This window comes from Muscardinus avellanarius, assembly GCF_963383645.1.
Source record: "Muscardinus avellanarius genome assembly, chromosome: 10".
Classification (NCBI taxonomy): Eukaryota; Metazoa; Chordata; class Mammalia; order Rodentia; family Gliridae; genus Muscardinus; species Muscardinus avellanarius.
In genome coordinates, this window is record NC_137796.1 from 51,817,292 (window position 1) to 51,830,910 (window position 13,619).

Consider the following 13,619-nt stretch of genomic DNA (forward strand, 5'->3'; position numbering starts at 1 on the left):
TTCTGACTTGGACTGTAGTCAGAACGTCAGAGGGCTGGAGTCTTGAGAAGGCAGGCCTATGGCTGTGTTCGCTGTTGACAGGATTTTTCCCCCAAGTGCTAGTTAAGTGTTTTCTACAGTATGCAGTTGGCTTTGTTCAAGATGCATGATCCAAAATGTTCAAGACGAAGCCCCCAATATCTTTTATGACCTAATCTTGGATGTCACTCATTATCATTTCTGCAATATCCTATTAGTTTACATATCAGTCCTATTCAATGTGGGAGGGGGGGTCACAAATGATGTGAGTACCAGAAAACTGACCACTGGGAACATCTTAGAGGCTGTTTACTATAGGAGTCAGTGAGAAAGCATCAGATAAACTGGATTTATATTCTAAGCCCACAGGTCCTGGCTCCATAAGTATAAGACAGATCTGTGGTATGAATAGAAAGAAGCCTTGAGGGAGAGATATCGTGGAAGGAGACATCCTGACTTGAGCCTTGCCCTGGAGGCTAGAGCGTCCTGGAAAAGAGTGGACCCTGGAACTTCTCGACCTGCAGACTCTTGGCCAGTCTTCAGAGAGCAACAGTAAAAGCTGTGACAATGGAGCACTCGACCCAGATGGCGGAGAGGAGAGGTAAGGTGGCTCAGAGATGGGCAGAATTTAGGTGAAAGGGGCTGTATATTCACAGATAGTAAAAGACCTATGAAAAGCCTGCTGTGAGCTGGATGTGGTGGTGCACGCTTATAATCCCAGCATTTGGGAGGCTGAGACAGGAGGATCATAGGTTTGCAGAGAGTCTTAGCTACTTAGTGAGGCCCTTTGCAATTTAGTGAGACTCTGTTTAAAAATAAAGAATAAAAAATAGGGCTGGGCCGGGTGTGGTGGCACACGCTTATAATCCCCGTGCTTGGGAGGCTCATACAGGAGGATCACACAGGTTTGAAGCCAGCCTCAGCTATATTGAGGCTCTCAGCAACTTAGTTAGATCCTGTTTCCAAATAAAGTATAAAATAGGTCTGGGAGTATAGCCTGGAGATAGAAAAGCCCCTGGGTTCCACTCTCACCACACACACACACACACACACACACACACACACACACACACACACAAAATTAGGCTGGGGGTGTAGCTCGGAGGTAGAATGCTCCTGGGTTCCATCCCCAGTACTGCAAAAAAAAAAAAAAGTTATGAAATTTAGTAAGTTCACATATCAACTATGTGCGGTACATAATTGTTTTTCATTTTATATATTTGACTCTTTAGTTTCTTAAAGTGAAATTTTTTTGATACATTTCATATATTTCATCCTCAGAGGCAACCACATTGGACGTTTTTATTTGGATATTCACCTCCATTTTTCTGAATGACATCCGTATATGGCTGATTGATTTCTCACTTTTTTATATTTCCCTTTTTTGTGGTACTGGGGATGGAACCTAGGGGCATTGTACCTCTAGCCCTATTTTTTAGTTTTTTTAAAATTTTTTATTATTGTAGTCTTTTTTATTTTTTTTTTTATTTTTATGTGGATCATATGGAAAATGGCATACATTCACACAGTGCTTGGTGCCCTTACCCATGTCCCCACCACCAACATTTTCCCTCCCTCCCCCTCCTAACAATGAATGTCCAGGTTGACCATGCTACATTCACACTTATACACATATTCAAATGTAGCTCATCCAGTTAATCAACCTCAGCCTTCTTCATCTCCTACCCTTCCTTTCTAGCTTTGCTGAAGTTTCTCCTCCATTATCTGGAGACCCTCTGGTATCCCTAATACCCCCTAATTTTGGTATATTAGAGAAAACATGTCCCTTCTCTTTCTGTGCCTGGCTGATCTCATTTAACATAATGTTCTCCAGGTCTTTCCATCTTCTTGCGAATGATGTGATTTTGTTCTTTATTGCTAAGTAGAATTCCATTGTGTGTATTTCCCATAATTTTGTAATCCATTCATCTGTTGATGGAAACCTAGGTTGGTTCGACATTTTGGCTATTGCGAATTGTGCTGCTATGAACGTGGGTATGCATATGTTACTGTAGTTCTCTTATTTCAACCTCTTTGGAAAGATACCCAGGAGTGGTATAGCCGGATCATATGGTGGATCCATTCCCAGTTTTCTAAGGAATCTCCACACTGATCTCTATAGTGGCTGAACTAGTTTGCACTCCCACCAGCAGTGTAAGAGAGTTCCTCTTTTCCCACATCCTTGCCAGCATTTGTTGTTATTTGACTTCTTTCTGCTGTCACTCTGGTTGGGGTTAGATGGAATCTCAGCATAGTTTTGATTTGCATCTCCCTGATGGCTAATGATGTAGAACAGCTTTTCATGTATATATTGGCCATTTCTATCTCTTCTTTTGTGAAATGTCTATTCAATTCAGTTGCCAATTTCTTGGTTGGTTTATTTGTTTTGCTAGTGTAGAGTCTTGAGCTCTTTGTATATTCTGAATATTAGCCTTCTATCAGAGTGGTGGCTGGTAAAGATCTTCTCCCATTCTCTACGCTGTCTCTTTAGGTTCATGATGGTTTCCTTTGATGAGCAGAAACTTTTTAATTTGATACCATCCCACTTGTTGATTCTTACTTTAATTTCCTGCGCTTTGGAGGTCTTATTGAGAAAGTTCCTGCTTTTTTCTCTATGTTGGAGTGCTGAGCCTCCTCTAATAGCTTCACAGTCTTTGGTCTAATTTCCAAGTCTTTGATTCATCTCGAGTTGATTCCTGTGCACAGTAAGAGGTAAGGGTTTAATTCCATCTTTCTACAGGTGGATAGCCAGTTCTCCCAGCATCATTTCTTAAAAAAGGCTGTCTTTTCTCCATTGTGTGAGTTTGGCCCCTTTGTCAAAGATCAATTGACTATAAGTGTGTGGGTTTGTATCTTTTACTCTGTTTCATTGGTCTCTGTGCCTGTTTTTGTGCCAATACCATGCTGTTTTTGCTACTATTGCTTTGTAGTATAATTTGAAGTCAGGGAATGTGATAATCTTTTTTTAATTTTTGAAACAGGATCTTACTGAGTTGCAAAGGGCCTCATTAGGTAGCAGAGGCTATCCATGAACTGTGATCCTCCCTCCAGTCTCAGCTTCTTGAATGTTGGGATTACAAGCGTGCGCCACCATGCCTGCCTCCTATTGGTTTTTAACAATGTACAGAAGAATTAAGCTCTGTCACTACTAGTCCCTTTCATCTCATCCTCCCTCCAAAACATTCTCCCCTTATTTCTTTCTCATATGGTCCCCCCCCACAGGTTTACCATATGTTGGGATCTATAGGCATTTTCTTTTAGACTAGTGAGTTTCCCCAGCAAGAAGTCCTGGTTTGTTTGAAAAGTATAAAGTAAAACTCTTGCTTTTGGGGAGACAAACAGAAAGTCAAAGTGGGAAACGTCTTTTAATATGTGAGCTTTCACTTCTTTTCAATATTGCTTCAGCTTCACCTTTATCTGGATCTGGTATCCCTGAAATTCAGAACCTGGCTCATTCTGTATATATCTAGTGATATACTTGTGATTTGTTTTTATTGCTAGTGTAAGATGGTACTATGTGAACTAAAGAAGACATTAGGAGGTTTTAATAACTTTTTATAACACTTTACATTTAATTTTCTGTTTCTCAATCCTATTTCCAAACTATTGTCCTAATACCTGCGTTTCTGAGCCTTTCCTAAAGTACTACCATGGCTTTCCCATGTTCTCCCCAAGCCTCACTAAAATTTCAGCCTTCCCTGATTAAGTTAGATGTCACTCATCTGTCTGCTCCCCAGCTTCCAAAATTTTAATATCTCTTGCCAAAATTTTAACATCTCTTCTATTTTCTTTGTCTCTCTGAGTTTTAGCGTCCTTTGTTACTTTTTCTGACATTTTGGGTGGGTGAGAGAGTAGAAATGTGATATTTAGTCTTCCTTTTCTTTTTTTTTTCTTTTTTTTTTTTTTTTTGTGGTACTGGAGTTTCTGAAAACCCTTCTACCTCCGGGCTATACTCCCAGACCTATTTTTATACTTTTTTAAATTTGGAAACAGGGTCTCTTAAGCCAGCTCGGCTGGCTTTGAACCTGCGTGATCCTCCTGTCTCCGCCTCCCAAGCGGGTATTACAAGCATGAGCCACCATGCCCAGCTTTTTTTTTTGTTTTTTTTGTTTTTAGTACTGGAGATGGAACCCCACGGGCATTCTACCTCTGAGCTACATCCCCAAACCTATTTTTTATTTGTGTGTGTGTGTGTGTGTGTGTGTGTGTGTGTGTGTGTGTGTGTGTGTTTTACTGGGGGTGGAACCCAGGGGCTTTTCTACCTCCGGGCTATACTCCCAGACCTACTTTATACTTTACTTGGAAACAGGGTCTCACTAAGTTGCTGAGAGCCTAAATAGTTGAGGCTGGCTTCAAACCTGTGTGATCCTCCTGTCTCAGCCTCCCAAGTGCTGGGATTACAAGCGTTCACCATCATGCCTGGCTTTTTTATTCTTTATTTTGAAACAGGGTCTCACTAAGTAGCAGAGGACCTAAGTAGCTGAGGCTGGCCACAAACCACAGTCCTCCTGCCTCAGCCGCCCAAGTACTAGGATTACAAGCATGTGCCACCACACCTGGCTAGTCTTCCATTTAAGTTATTAAAAAAATCAATAAGGAATAAAAAAAAAATAGGGCTGGAGTGTAGCTCAGAGGTAGAATGCCCCTGGGTTCCATCTCCAGTACCGCAAAATAAATAAAAATAAAAAATAAAGTTATTGTAAAATGATATTAGAATCATAATTACATATAGATCTATCATGAATATTTTACAATGCCTGTTAATAGTATCTGGTTAAGGTTGTTTTTTTCTCTCAAGTTCTTTTTTTTTTTTTTTTTTTTTTTTGGTGGTACAGGGGTTCCTGGATCTCAAGTTCTTTATAGTAAAAATATCAACTTAAAGGCCATCCTAAATCTTAAATGTTTGTGGTATTTATAATGTACTTAAAGTTAACATGCTATTGGGGGAAAAAGTCCTCTGGAAATACAATAGTGCCAGTAGCTTTATTAAATACACTATACTTAACCTCCCAGAAATCATCATCAGACCCATATGATAAAATCAACCACCCAGCGAGCACAGGGGAGCCCGATTCCCAGCTGCCCGGATGTTGTCGCACCCGTGCTTGCACCCGTGCTCCTGGCAGGGCACATGTATTGGCGGGACCGAGCCTGGGCGTGTTGGGCTGCTGCGGGGAAGATGGAGGAAGAGTCGCGGCTCTGGAGCAGGGCCAGGGAGACTGCAGAAGAGGAGGAGAGAGGACAAAGAGGGAGCTAGAGCAACCTGACGGCTATGGAGGCCGAAGAGATGATGGAATGCCTTCAGTAGTTTCCTGAACATCATAAAATGATCCTGGACCAATTGAATGAACAGCGAGAGCAGGACTGGTTTACCGACATCACCCTGATTATTGATGGACAACATTTTAAGGCCACAAGGCTGTTTTGGCTGCTTGCAGTAACTTCTACAAAATCTTTAAGGAGTTTACTCAGGAACCGTTGGTGGAGATAGGGGGCGTTAGTAAAATGGCCTTCTGTCGTTTAATTGAGTTCACATATACAGTAAAATTAGTAATATAAGGAATAGAAGAAGCCAGTGATGTATGGAAAGCAGCAGAGTTTATACAAATGCTAGAAGCTGTCAAAGCACTTGAAGTCAGAAACAAAACTCTGCTCTATTAGAGGAAAACCTCACAGGGAAAAATAAGGGGAAAAAAAGAAAAATTGCAGGAACCTCATATGTTGTCACTAAGTCATTGCCATCTGCAGAATCAGAACCTGTTGAAATTGAGGTGGAGCCGGGCGTGGTGGCGCACGCTTGTAATCCCAGCATTCGGAAGGCTGAGACCAGAGGATCACGGTTCACAGACAGCACCAGCTACTTAGTAAGGCCCTCCACAAATTAGTGAGACCCTGTTTCAAAATAAAGAATAAAAAATAGGGCAGGGGGTGTAGCTAAGAGGTCAAATGCCCCTGGGTTTCATCCCCAAACCTGCAAAAATAAATAAATAAATAAATAAACCTACATAAATGAAATTGAGGTGGAGATTGCTGAAGGCACAATTGAAGTGGAAGATGAAGGCATCAAAACATTAGAGGAAGTGGCTTTTGCAAAGCAATCCATAAAGTACACACAGAGCACAGGTTCCTCTAATGATTCCACTCTACTACTCTTGGCAGATATCACGCAAGTGCAGGCAAGGTGATTTTTTAAAAAGGGCAGATTATTAAAGAAGATGCTGTGCAGCTCACCCCATAGGCAAACAGGAACACATGAAATCACACTCCACTGAGAGTGTCAAGTATGAAATATATAATAAAAGAGTGCATGGAAACAACACCTAAATTGTTACCACCTTGAAGAAGGCGAAGTCAGTAAGAAGCAAAGAATGGGGAAAAATTCACTTATGTCAGTACTATGTAAATGTCCACTTTGGACATTTTAAAGGGCGTCTTCAAAAACATACAGGAGAAAAACTTTTTGAGTGTCCAGATTGTCATGAACGATTTACTAGGAATGGCACCCTTAAATGTCACCTCACTGTATGCCAAACTGGAGTGGGGGCAAAAAAGGGAAGGAAGAAGCTTTATGAGCCAGGCGTGGTGGTGCACGCTTGCAATCCCCACACTTGGGAGGCGGAGACAGGACGAAGCCAGCCTCACTGGGTTAAGAGAACCTGTTTCCAAATAAAAAATATAAAAATAGGTCTGGGAGTGTAGTCCGGAGATAGAAGGGTTCCATCCCCAGTACCACCAAAAAAAAAAAAAAAAAAAAAAAAGAAGCTTTATGAATGCCAGGTCTGTAACAGTGTGTTTGTTTGTTTGTTTGTTTGTTTGGTGGTACTGGGGTTCCTGGAAGCCCTTCTACTTCTGGGCTACACTCACAGACCTATTTTATACTTTTTTATTTTTGGAAACAGGGTCTCTTAAGCCAGCGGGGCTGGCTTTGAACCAGCGCGATCCTCCTGTCTCCGCCTCCCAAGTGTGGGGGATTACAAGCCTGGGCCACCAAGCCCGGCTTGTAACAATGTGTTTAATACCTGGGACCAGTTCAAAGATCACTTGGTAATACACACTGGAGATAAACCCAACCATTGTAGTCTGTGTGACTTGTGGTTTATGCAAGGAAATGAATTAAGGAGGCATCTCAGTGATATTCACAGTATTTCAGAGCATTTATTAACTAAAGAAGCCCTTTCAATAGAAACACGTGCAAACTGAAGCAGTGACATGAATGACTATTATAGAACAGTTTGGGAAGGTGCATGTGTTACCTTTAAGTCTAGGTGGATTCAGCACAAGTGACTGGAACAAGTCCATCCATATGTGCTCCAGGACAGCCAAGTACATGATTCACACCTGAGTGAGCTTCCGGAGCAGGTCCAAGTGAGTTATTTAGAAGTGGGTCGGATTCAGACTGAAGAAGGTACTGAAGTCCATGTAGAGGAGCTGCGTGTTGAAGGGGTACATCAGATGCCAGTGGAAGTACAAACTGAGCTTCTAGAAGCAGACTTGGCTCACATGACTCGTTGTGAACCAAGAGGAGGGAGGGAGAGCCTAGCCAAGCAGATGCCACTGAGGCTGCTGAAGACGATCACGAAGGTTCTGAGGGCTTAAAGACCAAACCAACAGTGGACGCCCATGCTGAAAAGAGATTAAAGACCGAACAGCTACGCCAGGTTTAAAATGAGATGAATATATTTTGAAATTTGTGTGTTGGATTTTTAAACTGAGTATGGGCAGTGTGACTGTCCTTAAGCTACAGACAAGTGGATCTCAAAATTAAACTGTTTCCTGTTGTGCTGAACTGTTTCTGTCAAAGCAAGCTGGTGCCCCTCCCCCAGTTAATGCCACAGAGGAGGTCTCTTTCTCATAAATAAAGGGGAGCTTTGAGAAATATATTTCTGGAAACTTAAATGGATTATATTCTTAATATATACTTGGGTACGAATGTTTCTATTTTCATTGTAGTGAGGGTTCTTTTTCTCTTCCCCAAAACATGTTCTTCCTCATATTTTTTTTTTCATATTGTAAAAGTGAAATCATTAGAATACAAGTTTATGTATTCTAATGCATGTTAGGAAATTAAACATATAGGAAACACAAGGCTGCATGAAAAAAAAAAGTGCATTGTTTCTGGGCAGTTAAGATTTGCCTCTGGCTTTCCTTGGTTTGAACAATATTCTTGCCTACCCCAGTAGTCACAGGTGCCATCTCTGCAACAGAAACATAGTGGTAGTGACAAAATTTCCAGAATATTAAAAAAAATCCACACCATGTGTCTTTTCAAAACCAACTAAGCTTCTATAAAGCATCTCTGGTTCTTTCAAAGTTCGTGTTGTAAGGAGCAATGTAGGCCATGCTATAGTTCGTCTTATTTTTACTTACAATGACAACTACCAATTTTCATTTAAGTTAAATTGAGAAATTTCATTTAATGGCAGCTGAGGGGCCATTTTCAATTGGGAAGATTCACTTACGTCTGTGGTAAACTTTATTTTGATGAGAAGTTGCACTAGTATTTTACCACCAGATTGAAGAAAAAAAGAGCATTTAAAAATTAATGTAGCTTGCCAGGCGTGGTGGTGCACGCTTGTAATCCCTGTGCTTGGGAGGCTGAGACAGGAGGATGGCACGGGTTCAAAGCCAGCCTCAGCTACTCAGTGAGGCTTTCAACAACTTAGTGAGACCCTGTTTCCAAATAAAATATAAAAAGTCTGGGGGTATAGCCCGGAGGTAGAAAGCCTCTGGGTTCCACCCCCAGTACCACCAAAAAAAAAAAAAAAAAAAATTAATGTAGCCGGGTGTGGTGGCACACGCTTGTAATCCCCACACTTGGGAGGCTGAGACAGGAGGATTGCACAGGTTTGAAGCCAGCCTCAGCTACTTAGTGAGGCTCTCAGCAACTTAGTGAGACCCTATTTTCAAATAAAATATAAAATAAGTCTGGGAATATAGCCTGGAGGTAGAAAAGGCCGTGGGTTCCACACACAGTACCACCATAAATAAACAAACAAAATTTAAAAATTAATGTATTTAAATTTAAGTACAGAGAAAAGCATGTATATAATATATCAGGTTTTGTTTTGAATAGAATCTTTTCCCCAATCCTTAATGTAAAGATCTTGTGCTATAACTTGTAAAGCCATACAAATATGAGTACTAAGCTGTAGACTTAAAAGTAGGTGTGTAAATATTTTTATTTTTTATTTATTTTTTTAAGAATTGATTTATATTTATTTGAAAAGTTGTTCCACATAAATCTACATGATCACAACTCATCCAAATTCCCTCCACCCCTACCAAGGGTAATGTCCCACAGAACTGTCCCAGTCTGAAAAACAATTTATTACTATTCTAATATAGTAACACACACAATGTGGATTCCAGTGACAGCAGATTAGCGAGTCCTCCTTTACCTGCACTAATGATAATTGTATTTCATTTCTAATACATACCAGAGCTTTCAAAATTTCAAAGACACAAATCTTCACTACCGAGGTCTCCACGTCTGGGCAGGACACAAATAATACAAGGGTTTATCATAAATGGGCACATCAGGTCTCACAGCTCCTGGACTAAAATCTCAAGGGCTGTTTCACAAGTCTTCCATTAACCTGAAGCCTTTGATTTATTTCTTTTAGCAAACCACGCATCACTTTTATCTTCCGCCATTGCATCATCCAATAGTTTGCTTCCCTTTGCATCCATCTTAGAAAGTTCTCGAAGTGCTTCATCCCCAACAAGCAAATTTCATGTCCATCAGAGTCAGCCAAAATGGCCACTTGTACCGTCGCCTTCCCTGGGGTGTCCAGACTCACTAGGGGAGTCAGAATCTTCTGGCCCTCCCTTTTCATCAAGTTTTCTAAGTCCGGCAACTCTTTCTGGGGACAGGAAAAGGCAGTTCTTCCCAAAGCTGCTGCATGATCAGCTGCACCCTCGAGGCCCTGCAGCTCCAGCTTACAGATGAAGTCATTGCCAAGCTTGTAGTCTCCGATGCCGTAACTCTGTGTCAGCTCTGCAACAAAATGATCATCCTCAGGCCCAAATCCTACCATTGTTTTACTCCACTTCCCATCGTAAGGCCCATTACAGGCAGCTTGGCAGCCTTCTTCAAATTCCTCATGCCGCAGAACCTTCATCCCCAGGACATCTCGAAAGAAATGCGCCGTCTGGAAGCGGTTTCCCACTTTTTTTTTTTTTTTTTTTTTTTTTTTTTGGTGGTACTGGGGTTCCTGGAAGCCCTTCTACCTCCGGGCCACACTCCCAGACCTATTTTATATTTTTGAAACAGGGTCTCTTACGCCAGCACGGCTGGCTTCGAACCTGCGCGATCCTCCTGTCTCCGCCTCCCAAGCGCGGGGATTACAAGCGTGCGCCACCACGCCCGGCGCAGCGGTTTCCCACTTTGAATACGAAGTGCAGAGTGCGGCGAGCAGCCATGACTTCCGCGGTCACCGCGCCGTCCTGTAAATATTTTTTAATCAGTATTACTTGGAAAATAAAAGATAACTACATAAAAGCAATCACCGTACACCTTTTTTTTTTTTCAAGTGGTACTAGGGATTGAATCTAGGCATGTTCTACCACTGAGCTATACCCGCAGCCCTTTTTATTTTTTATTTAAAAACAAGAGTCTTGCTAAGTTACCACGTACTGGCTGTGAACCTGCAGTCGTCCTGTCTTAGCCTTTCTAGAACTGGGATTACAGGCATGTGCCACCACACCAAGCTCATGCATATACATTGTGTGTGTGTGTGTGTGTGTGTGTGTGTGTGTGTGTGTGTGTGTGTGTGTTGCTGGGGATGGAACCTAGGGGTATTGTACCTCCAAGCTCCACCCCCAGCCCTAATTTTTAGTCTTTTTTTTTTTATGGTACTCGGGGTGGAACGCAGGGGCTTTCTACCTTTGGGCTATACTCCCATACCTATTTTTATATTTTATTTGGAAACAGGATCTCACTAAGTTGTTGAGAGCCTCACTAATTAGCTGAGGCTGGCTTCGAACCTGGGCGATCCTCCTGTCTCAGCCTCCCAAGCACGGTATTACAAGCCTGCGCCACCACGCCCGGCTGTCTTTATTTTTAAACTGGGTCTCACTGAGTCACAAAGGGCCTCGCTAAGTAGCTGAGGCTGTCTGCAAACCACGATCCTCTGGTCTCAGCCTCCCAAATGCTGGGATTACAAGCAGGCAGCACCACACCCGCTTTCATGTATATACATTTTAAAGTCTCTATAGCTTAGTGTTGCTTAACATTTTTTATGGGATTTGTGGATTGTATAGCCATGTGATACTAAAGATTTCCATATTCCTTTGTCAGGAAGTCTGAAACAAACCTGTTTTCTCTTTCCTTAGCTTGGTGTCCTCAGGACTCTGCCATTTCCGAGAAAGAAGAGGATACAACCAGGTTTCTTGTACGTTTTAAGCCTTTGTTTCCTGTATTATTTTGCATTGCAATTGTAGTGGATTACTATTAGATACCAGTAAAGTAGAAAAAAAATTAATGAAAACAAGTGAGGAAAAATGACAGAAAATCAGATCCAGGGGAAAAATGAGATATGGCTATAAATATGATTTAGAGAGTCAAAGCAAACTGGGTCACAATGGCCATTCCATAATGTCATTTAAGGAAAGAAAAAGATTTTCATTGGCACCTAGGCCAAATTTTAACCTGTTTTTATAAATTAGTCTTAGCCAAAGATATAAAAAATAAAATTATGTTGAAATTAGTCTTAGCCAAAGATATAAAAAATAAAATTACGTCGCATGTTCAAGGCCCTGAGATCAATCTTTAGCACCGGGAGTAGGGGAAGAACAACTAGAAGAGTAAATGAAAATGTATCTTTAAAATGATTCTATTTATGTATTTTCATTAGAGCATTCAGTACAAGTTGAGCTATGTTATATTAGTGTTCTGTAGCAAAGTCTTGTAGTTCTGTACCCATAGTTTTCTGTATCTTTTTTATTGTTTCATTGTCTTGCAATATATGTGTCCTCTTCTGCTCTTTGTTTCTGTTACTGAAGTCTATCATACCTGTATCTTGAACATTTTCTACTTCAGTGCTACTTTTTCACAGATTCTCTTACTCATCATGAAACATGCACTTCTGATCATAAATCGTATGCCTCATCCAATGATTTCTTCTGTTGGCATGCTAGCCCTCTGTTCCTAGACAGACTTGTGTTTAAGTCTTGACTCAGTGACATAGAAGTGGGTAGTTTTCTTTGTTTGTGCCTTAGTTGCATCATCTGTAAGTGGGGATAATAATGGAACTAATTCTAAAAGAATATTGAAAGGGTTAAATGGACACAGTTGTTCTATAAGTGGTAGGTATTGTTAATCATTACTAGCTATATAATCTTTCCTACCTAAGATGGTCTTTCAAGGTGTTGACTGTATCCATTGATCTCCTTTTAGTTGGACAAGTAACCCAGAAGATGAAGAGAAGATTGCCTGGTTTGGGTTCATAAAATTATTCCTTCAGTAAAATCATCATAAATGCTATAAAAAGACAAAGCTAGCAACAGTTTTTATAATGCATATGGCAGAAATATACTCATATATTATTGTGGTACTGGGGATTGAACCCAGGGACATTTTACCTCAGAGCTATACCTCCATCTCTTTTCTGTTGTTGTTATTTTTGTTTTGAAACAGGGTCTCACTAGGTTGCTAAGAGTCTCACTAATAGCTGAGGCTGTCCTTGAACTTTCAATCCTCCTGTTTCAGCCTCCCATATACTGAGATTACAGGTGCATGCCGCCATGTCCAGCCACTAATAAATTTTTTTTTTCTTGGTACTGGGGATGGAACTGAGGGACTTTCTACCTCTGGGCTACACTCCCAGAACAACTTTTTATATTTTATTTGGAAACAAGGTCTCCTCACTAAGCTACTGAGAGCCTCAGTAAGTAGCTGAGGCTGGCTTCCAACCCGTGTGATCTTCCTCTCTCAGCCTCCCAAATACTGGGATTACAAGTGTGTACCACCATGTCCAGCTTAATAATTCTTTTTTTTTAAGTTTTCAGAGCTTTTAATAATTCTTAAAAGAAAAATAAATTAGCCAGGTGTGATATTACATGCTTGCAATCACAATACTTGGGACAAGTAGATCACAGGTTCAAAACCAACCTTAGCAGCTTAGCAAGGTCCTGTTTTAAAATAAAAAGTAAAATTGGACTGAGGTTGTAGCTCGCAGGTAGAAGACCCTTGAATTCAATCCCCAGTATCACAAAAGAAAAAAATTAAAATAGAAAACTGGGTGAATAACATGAAGCAATTAGAAGAAATTTGGGTGGTAAACAAATATTTTAAAATAATTTAAATAAACTAGCAATTTTGATTAGCAAGTGAATTTTTTGGCATTTTTTAATTGACGAGTAATGATTATCTTTTATGAAAGATTTTTTTTTTTTTTTTTTTTTTTTTTGGTGGTACTAGGGATGGAACACAGTGGAATTCTACCTCCGAGCAACACCCCCAGCCCTATTTTCTTTCTTTCTTTGTTCCTTTGTTTCTTTTTTTTTTTTTTTTTTTTTTGAGGGTCTGAGGATGGAACCCAGAGGCATTTGACCTCCGAGCTACATCCCCTGCCCTATTTTGTATTCTTTATTTTGAAACA

General features: G+C 40.7%; 1 pseudogene across 1 annotated transcript; it reads left to right on the top strand.

The window, feature by feature from the left end:
• Positions 1-5,290: 5,290 nt before the first annotated feature.
• Positions 5,291-7,682, top strand: LOC308268460 (zinc finger protein 131-like; annotated as a pseudogene). The gene is made up of 3 exons: positions 5,291-5,789; positions 6,039-6,600; positions 7,018-7,682. The product of its transcript is annotated as a zinc finger protein 131-like (transcript).
• The last annotated feature ends 5,937 nt before the right edge of the window (positions 7,683-13,619 follow it).